This window comes from Lissotriton vulgaris, chromosome 7 (assembly GCF_964263255.1).
Source record: "Lissotriton vulgaris chromosome 7, aLisVul1.2, whole genome shotgun sequence".
NCBI lineage: Eukaryota > Metazoa > Chordata > Amphibia > Caudata > Salamandridae > Lissotriton > Lissotriton vulgaris.
In genome coordinates, this window is record NC_141695.1 from 306,145,624 (window position 1) to 306,153,475 (window position 7,852).

The window sequence follows — 7,852 nt, forward strand, 5'->3', positions numbered from 1 at the left end:
ACACCAGCCTCAGAGCCAACGAACCACCCGCCAAGAAAGACCCCAACCCCCTCCCATGCATACTACTGAACACCCGCTCCGCACGCAAGCATGTCGTCGAGCTCTGGGTCCTGCTCGAAACAACATACCCGGACGTTGCCTTCCTGACAGAGAACTGGTTTAACGACCCAACATCGCCATAGCCATCCCAGACGGCTACAAGATCACCCGCAGAGACCGCACCCACGGAGTCGGAGGAGGAATCGCCATCATCCAAAAGAACAGCATCAGGGTCCCGACTAACATAGACGACGCGCTCAGCACCGCCGAACACATGCATTTCCAGATCCATACAGACCCTAATTCTACCCTCAGGGGCACCCTTGTCTACTGACCCCCCCGGACCCTGCCCCCTGTTCTGCGACACCATCGCCGACTTGATCAGCGCACACGCCCTGACCTCCACCGACTACATCCTCCTCGGAGACCTGAACTTTCACCTTGAGAACAACAAGGACAACAACTCCACAACCCTGATCGATAATCTTGCCAACCTTGGACTGAAGCAACTCGTCACAACGCCCACCCACTCCGCCGGCCACAGATCATCAGCATGCATATGAGAAAAGTGAGACTGATCATCATCTTTCCATTGGTCTTATCCGCAGATACCCCTTCCACTTTGCTGGCACAGGAGAGGATTAAAATCCCCTCCCCATATTACACACATGTCAATGTCAATGGACAGTTCATCCTGCAGTTTATTCAAATCCCTTTGCAGGTTCATTAGTGTGCCAATTGTCTGACCTTTAGGAATATTATTATAAAAATGTAGTATTACAACACAAAGCCGTTTCTCCACATACAATACTAATATCTGGTAATAAGCTTTTTCAACTTTAAGATTTAGCTTATTCACACCCACTGTCAATGAAACATAGATAGATAGCCCACCCGTGTTGCGCCTGTGGCTCGTAGTGGCTGCTGGTGTATGGAAGGTTCGATATCCTACCATATGCATTTCCTCCACCACCCATGTTTCTTGTAAACACATTATAGAATATCTTTCAATGAAGGTTAGCCACAGGGGATCTGATAATTTCAGGGACAGCCCAGCAACATTTGAAAATAGTATTTGGCACGCAGTTGTTTTGTGTAATCCAGCTTTAATTATAGCCCTCTCAGATTCCTTGTTTATAGTGGTACTTAAGGTATCCCTTTATTCTGCTGTTATAATTATGGGGCTCCTATGGGAAATGCCATCAACACTGTTATTTATATCACATTCCAAGGAGTTAGCTATTGAATAAGTAGGGAGCACCCTGCCCCTTTCTCCTCCTGAGTGCCTTCTTTACCTACTACATTCAATCTATATCCTCAAGTGTAGATAGGATATCAAACTGGTTACAAACCAGGACATTATAATTGTTCATAGCATTAGAATACGGACCCCCAGAATGAGTTTTGTGCTGGGTTTTGTGCTGTTTGACATTTGGCAGCTGGTAAAAAATCCTAACGGTACAACATTTATTCCCCTATATACAATATGTGCGTTCCCTGTTCTAGAAAGAACAGCACGCACTAAACGTGGATCGCTAAAAGCCAATACGACACAATTTTCCTGCAGGATTTTGTGGTCTCTTTCCACCCAGGAGTCCCGTCTAACCATTTTAAAATTAGCAAAAAGTGCATCTGATAGGCCAGTTTTACCGCCAATCCAAAAAGAGATTTGTTATACAGAGCCTCCCAGGTTTCAGATGCTGCTATGGGCGAACCAGGGACGTTAGCTAGAATTACTGTGTATGGATTTGCGGCAGGTGGTAGTTCAAGATAGGTATTAGCTACAGTGGCTGATGATTCTCCAGCCCTAGCCATGGGCACTTCCTGTCTCTTGTCTCCTGGGTGTCTGTTACCCTGATCCTTTGCCTGTAGCATAATAGTAGGTGGTGTAACTCTAGATCTATCTGGAGGTGCTCTACCAGTCACAGAAACAGGGGCAGAGGATTCTTGAGAATCAGAATTATTAGTGGGATTACCCTCGTATGGTTTTGAAGCTGTTGCAACATAAGGCCTAGTGTTATATTGTACATATTTAGCATCATAGGTATCCTTATCACCATTACTCAAGCGCCCCTCAATAACTCCCACTCTTTCTGATAATTGTGTCATAGCCTCAATTACATAATTATGCAATTAATCTATTTTGCTCGTAATTGTGGCAATTTCAGTAGCGCATTTATAATGTCAGTCCCAGAAGCTACAATCCTCCTGGTTTCACCCATCTTACCCTGTTTGGCTGGGTTCTTCCTTTTCTTAGTCTAAGCCAGCTTATTCATATTTTTTGTAGACAGTGAAATTCCAGTCCCCACCCGGGCCTCAGGATTCCTGGGGCGTTTAGGTGGTGGTTGTGAATCAAGTTCCTGGTCGCTAACAGATATATGATCAAAGGACTTTTGGATACATCTATTTTGGGGAATCTGGGCTACTGATCCATCTAAGAAAATGTTGGGAAGGGTAGTGCACACCCTGTTGTAGTAAGTTGAGAGCCTATTATTTCTGGTGTACTCAAAAGGTTGCGTGCTAACCTTGTTGGAGGGTTGCCAACACGAAATCAGAAAAATACGCTAGGGGAAAACCACTAGTATGCCAGGTGCACTGCTCAATTAAAGTATATACTGTACTCTAAATAGACACAAACTCAATTGACACAAACAAAATTTGCGCTTATTTCAAGAATCTGTTTTTGAACATAAAAGCAGAAAGTGCTCAGAAAACTTAGATTGGCGAAACAGTTTGTATTAAACTTTTCATACAAACATTTCAACAAGTTGTAAAACTTTATCAATTTAACAACCATTAACTAAAACAATGATGCTGCTTACAAAAAGAAGAAGTAGCACATTTGTTCTTTGTAGGTGCCTCCAGGTACGTGCCAGTGAAGCTGCAGGTCTGCTTGGATTCCTGGTACTCGCGGTCCGCCTCTCCCTAAGATCACAGTGGCAGTAAATTAGTTACAGGCGTCCCGACCTGCTGGGGCCCTCTCAGGACTTTGTAGGCGCCTACAGGCACGTGCCAGTGACGGGGCAGGTCCGCTTGGATTCCTGGTACTTGCGGTCCCCCTTTCCGCACAATAGCAGTGGCAGTAAATTAGTTACGGGCGTCTCGCGCTGTGGGAGCCCGTTCAGGACTATGTAGGCGCCTCCAGTCGCGTGCCAGTGACGCGCCAGGTCCACTTGGATTCCTGGTACTCGCGGTCCCCCTCTCCGCACGATCGCAGTGGCAGTAAATTAGTTACGGGCGGCCCGCACTACAGGAGCCCGTTCAGGACTTTGTAGGCATCTCCAGGCGCGTGCAAGTGACTCGGCAGGTCCGCTTAGATTCCTGGTACTCGCAGTCCCCCTCTCCACACGATCGCAGTGGCAGTAATTTAGTTACGGGCGTCACGCGCTGCGGGAGCCCGCTCAGGACGTTGTCGGCGCCACCAGGGGTGTGCCAGTGACACTTCAGGTCCGCTTGGATTCCTGGGACTCGCTGTCCCCCTCTCCGCACGATCGAAGTGGCAGTGCCAGTAAATTAGTTACGGGCGTTACTATCTGCTCTCAATATGGGCAACAGTCTGATGTATGCACTGATGGCCCAAGTCAGTCAGCGTAAGGTTTCCACCGTCATAGCCAGTAGGACACTGCTGACAGAACCATGAACGTCTGCACAACTCTAAATAGAGTGGGCGGACTACCAGTTTGGTAAATAGTGCACTCCACCTCCTAAGTGGTGAACACCCTGTCCACCGACCCTAAATAAACCCCTTAAGGCCCTTATTTAGGCTTTGGTGTGTGGCCCACCAACCTCCAGCAAGATATCGCCACGTCTTTTCTTGTTGCTTTTAATGTTTGTTTGCACAGAGACCAGCCGACATGTGTTTCGTTAGAGAACAGTCGACTCTGACTCTTCAGGGCTGGAATTAGAACAAAAGAAGCTCACTCAGTAAACCACACATGTACATTATACACCCCCGCAAGAGCAGCTGTCAGACCAATCCAGCATCAGCGGAAACGTGAAGGAAAGTTTTATGCAATGGAAAACTGCTAAGCCTACATTTGGAGAACTGGGTCGACAGAGAGGAAAGGTGGGACAAGCAGTGCTTAAATGAATGGCAACTTTAGCGAATAATGAAAAAACGGGGTTTGCAGAGAGCACTCCTGGTTGTCCTTAAATTAATCCTTGTATACTATTGGTGCTGAGACTGATAAGGGGCGTCACTCCTGGAAATTGTTTAAGTTTGAGACCAACTGGGGTGTTAGTCCAGTCCCGCACTGTTCATATAGTGTTAACCACACCTTCAATGTTTGTCAATATAAACTCCACTTAATCAAATGCTTTCTTTTGATTTATTTAACATTTTGTTTTTGCGATTAAATTCATGTTATATATCACATGATATTTCCAAAAAACATTTGTTATTCAGTACATTTCTTATATTCTCACTGGTAATCACATTTGCTATAAATGAATCACAAGCACATTTACAATTCTTGGTACATCCTAATCATATGCCCAATGCATTTCGGCACCTTGAGTGCCTTCCTCAGGGGCTGCCTCTTCAGGTTGTATTAGGCCAACATCTGCTGTCGTAATAGTTACGAAGAATCTGTTTGTATGCTGTAGTTGTGCGTCGTTTCTTTTTGACCTGTGATTAAATGAGCGGAATATTTCTAAAGGTTACTGCCGTTACTCGTTGTATCGTGTATTTAAAGCTAAACAAGATTTTACATGAGTTTTGTTTAAATCTAAAACATCTGAATAGACCCATACGTGTACATGGAGTGCAAAAGACATCAAAGTGCTAATACACCCACAAACATACGTGCTACCATAAAGGAGATAAACGTGACTGATCGTGATTATTGACAAATGGCATGCTAGACACATACCTAAGTCGTAATAGATGGCATGAATAATCTATAAAAAGAAGTAAAAGAAAAATAAAGATCAAGTGATGTGATACCTAAATAAAGGAGTAAAAATACGGTTGATTAATATCGCTCCATGGACTTTCCCCTAGACCGGTGATAATTCTAACCCGGTCGGGTTCTCGGTAGGTGAAGAAGCAATCGTAAATATAATGAAGATGCGAGGTTCTCAGCTAAGAAAAGGAGGAAGGGAAGGCCATTAGGAAATCCGTCCACAATTCAAACCTGGAGGAGCATACCAAAATTTAAAATGATTGGTACTACATATTCAAAAGTACTAATAATTTCAAGTCCAAAGACCAGAACCGATAAGAAAGCTTAATGTATCAATCAGGAGTCAACCGTAGCATTAGTCCACTGTGTGAGAAACAAATGAAAAAAACAGACACAGGTCGAAAATTATGCAGCCAGCTTAAGGAAAAATAACTCGGATACACTAGCTCTCACCGTTCATAAACCCACCTGAATGATAATCAGTGAACACGTTGAAGCCGATGTAGGGTCTGAAACGGATACGTCTTATTGGATATCTGTACAACAAATGGAAAGCACTATCAAAATGAAGGTCCATGGTACCTATTCTACAAACAAACATAGTGGAATCGAAAAATAAATAAGACACTCACAGTCGCGTTGCTAGTGTTGTAGTCAAAGCCCCTATTCGACAAAAAGTAATATCATTAATTGAATCCAATGCCGATTGAGCTACAAAGGGCAAAATATAAGTGAATTGCAATTCCAAAAACCGGAATCCATTCCAATCATACTAAGGGTTACTTACATCCGGATAAGAGTGACCCCGTGTCTCGGCGTTCCTCCACACTGTCCGGAGCTGGGATAACCAGACGAACCGGAGATGAGGTAATGCACGTTTAAAAGGAAAGGAGAAACTAGACCGCGTCGAATGCTTCCGGACTCGAAAAATGGAGAACGCGAGAGTAAGAGGCTAAGTATCCATTGGTTACAGAAAAGGTGGCGTATGTAATAATGGCTGAATGATAACCAGCATTTACAATGCAATGGTCTCGTCTTTGTTAAAGTTAGAGCTATTGGCATTGCAAATTGCATTTTTTTCATTTTTCATTTTTTTTAAACATAAATAAATGGTATTGTCATTTACAAAGGCAATAGGTGAGCATTAGAGAGTAGTCAAGTGTATTAGCAGACACAGAGCCCCCACCCCACACACACACACAGCCCAACACACACACATAGAGCCCCCCCCCACACACACACACACAGAGAGCCACACACACACACACCCACACACACACAGACACACACAGAGCCACACATGAATGTTAGATCTGCATTTGGGATCATGATTTATGCGAATATTAGAGTGTCAACTGAGTCTCAAGGCATAACTATGGTGAACCTGTAGTCTAGTATATAATACAAGGAAGCACACAGATTTTCAGTAATCACTACAGGTCAATATACTCGCACTTAATGCCCACTTATATTAAAAGGCCTTCCCAGGTCAACATAAATCCCTAAAGGGTCCCTCCTGCAACACATTACCTGTACGCAGATACCGGGATGAGTTAGATCGTAGAAGTAAACGTAAACAGCTGAATTGTTCTGCAATTTAGTTTTTCATATTGCCTCACCAGGATCATATCTCTGCCCTTGAAGTAAGTGATTAAGATGGCCATAGATATTTGGAGCCATTAGCCTAAATGTGGGACATCTTGCATTCAGATTACATGCAACATGATTGATGGCGTCACCAGAAGAAACTGAAAAGCAGTGAAATAAATACATCCACTCACTTTTCATTCTGTTTCAGTAGAAAAAGAAGGTCCCGCATGTTTCTCTTAAGATTGAGTGACATAAAAAACTGAGGAGACTGATTAATAACTAGTTGAAAGCTTGAACAGCAGCTAACAAAAGGGTAAAAGCTGCAAGCTCCCATGACTGAAGGCCTGTAGGGAGGTTGGCACACCTGCAGTGACTTATTTGAAAGGCTGAATTAAAATACTAGGATACTGTAAGTGCACAGTTTGGGAGCCATAGCTTCTCTAGGTCTAATTCACAAATAATTCAGTGCCAGTGTAGTAGACTTACAAGATAGCTTTCACCAAACCGATCAAAACCATGCACAGAACTTTCAGGTGGTGCACCCAACTGGAAATTGCCAATTCAGTTTTTATTTGCATGCACAGTTAATACTTTTGAAAATGACAATGCATAACCAGATCAAAGTTAATATGAGTATCCCTGAACAAAATCCTACCCTGTCAGCATAGTTACTAATTCCAAAGTACAGAGAGTAACAGATAAGACTGCATGAGTAATAAAATACAAGTGTACAGAACGCAACGTGCAACAGTTGTCAGATGAACAGCAAAGGATAGCTTACTGAGTTCAATGAGCTATACCCACACCACTAGCAGTCCCCTAAACCCGCTGCGATGCCCTTTTGTTTAAACTGAAGCAAGGAACAACAAGGATTAATCAATCAAAAGACATCCTGTAAAATAAAAATAAACATACTACTGTTATGTTCTCATTAGGGCTATTTGCTATTCAAGTATTCTAATAAGACATTCATTTCCGAGATCAAATTAGTTTATTTTTGCATATGAAAAAAACATGCTGCTCCGTACATTACATGTAACATGCTGAGCATCACAAAAAAACTTACCACAGCAATTTAAAACGGTAAAATAGTCCTGTAAGTCCAAGAAATACAACACTCTACAACAGATGTGTATACATACGAGTGTGTCAAAACTGCCCAGATACCTCCCAGCACAAATGTACCTACAAAAAAAGCAAGGACCTTAAACGGTATTCCATCGATTTACAAATAACCTGGTATCCTGAGAAAAGCAAGCATTGTTAAAGTCAAACTGTCTAGTCTTGGAGCCCATTTGATCTGTCAAAGCTTTAGGTTC

General features: G+C 43.1%; 1 long non-coding RNA gene across 1 annotated transcript; it reads right to left on the reverse strand.

Annotated features, from left to right (window-relative positions):
• Nucleotides 1–5,029: 5,029 nt before the first annotated feature.
• On the reverse strand, nucleotides 5,030–5,857 carry LOC147701431 (uncharacterized). Its single transcript, XR_015297180.1, has 4 exons — nucleotides 5,731–5,857; nucleotides 5,576–5,606; nucleotides 5,412–5,479; nucleotides 5,030–5,122 (listed from the first exon to the last, which is right to left on the reverse strand). It is a non-coding gene; the product is annotated as an uncharacterized LOC147701431 (long non-coding RNA).
• Nucleotides 5,858–7,852: the final 1,995 nt, after the last annotated feature.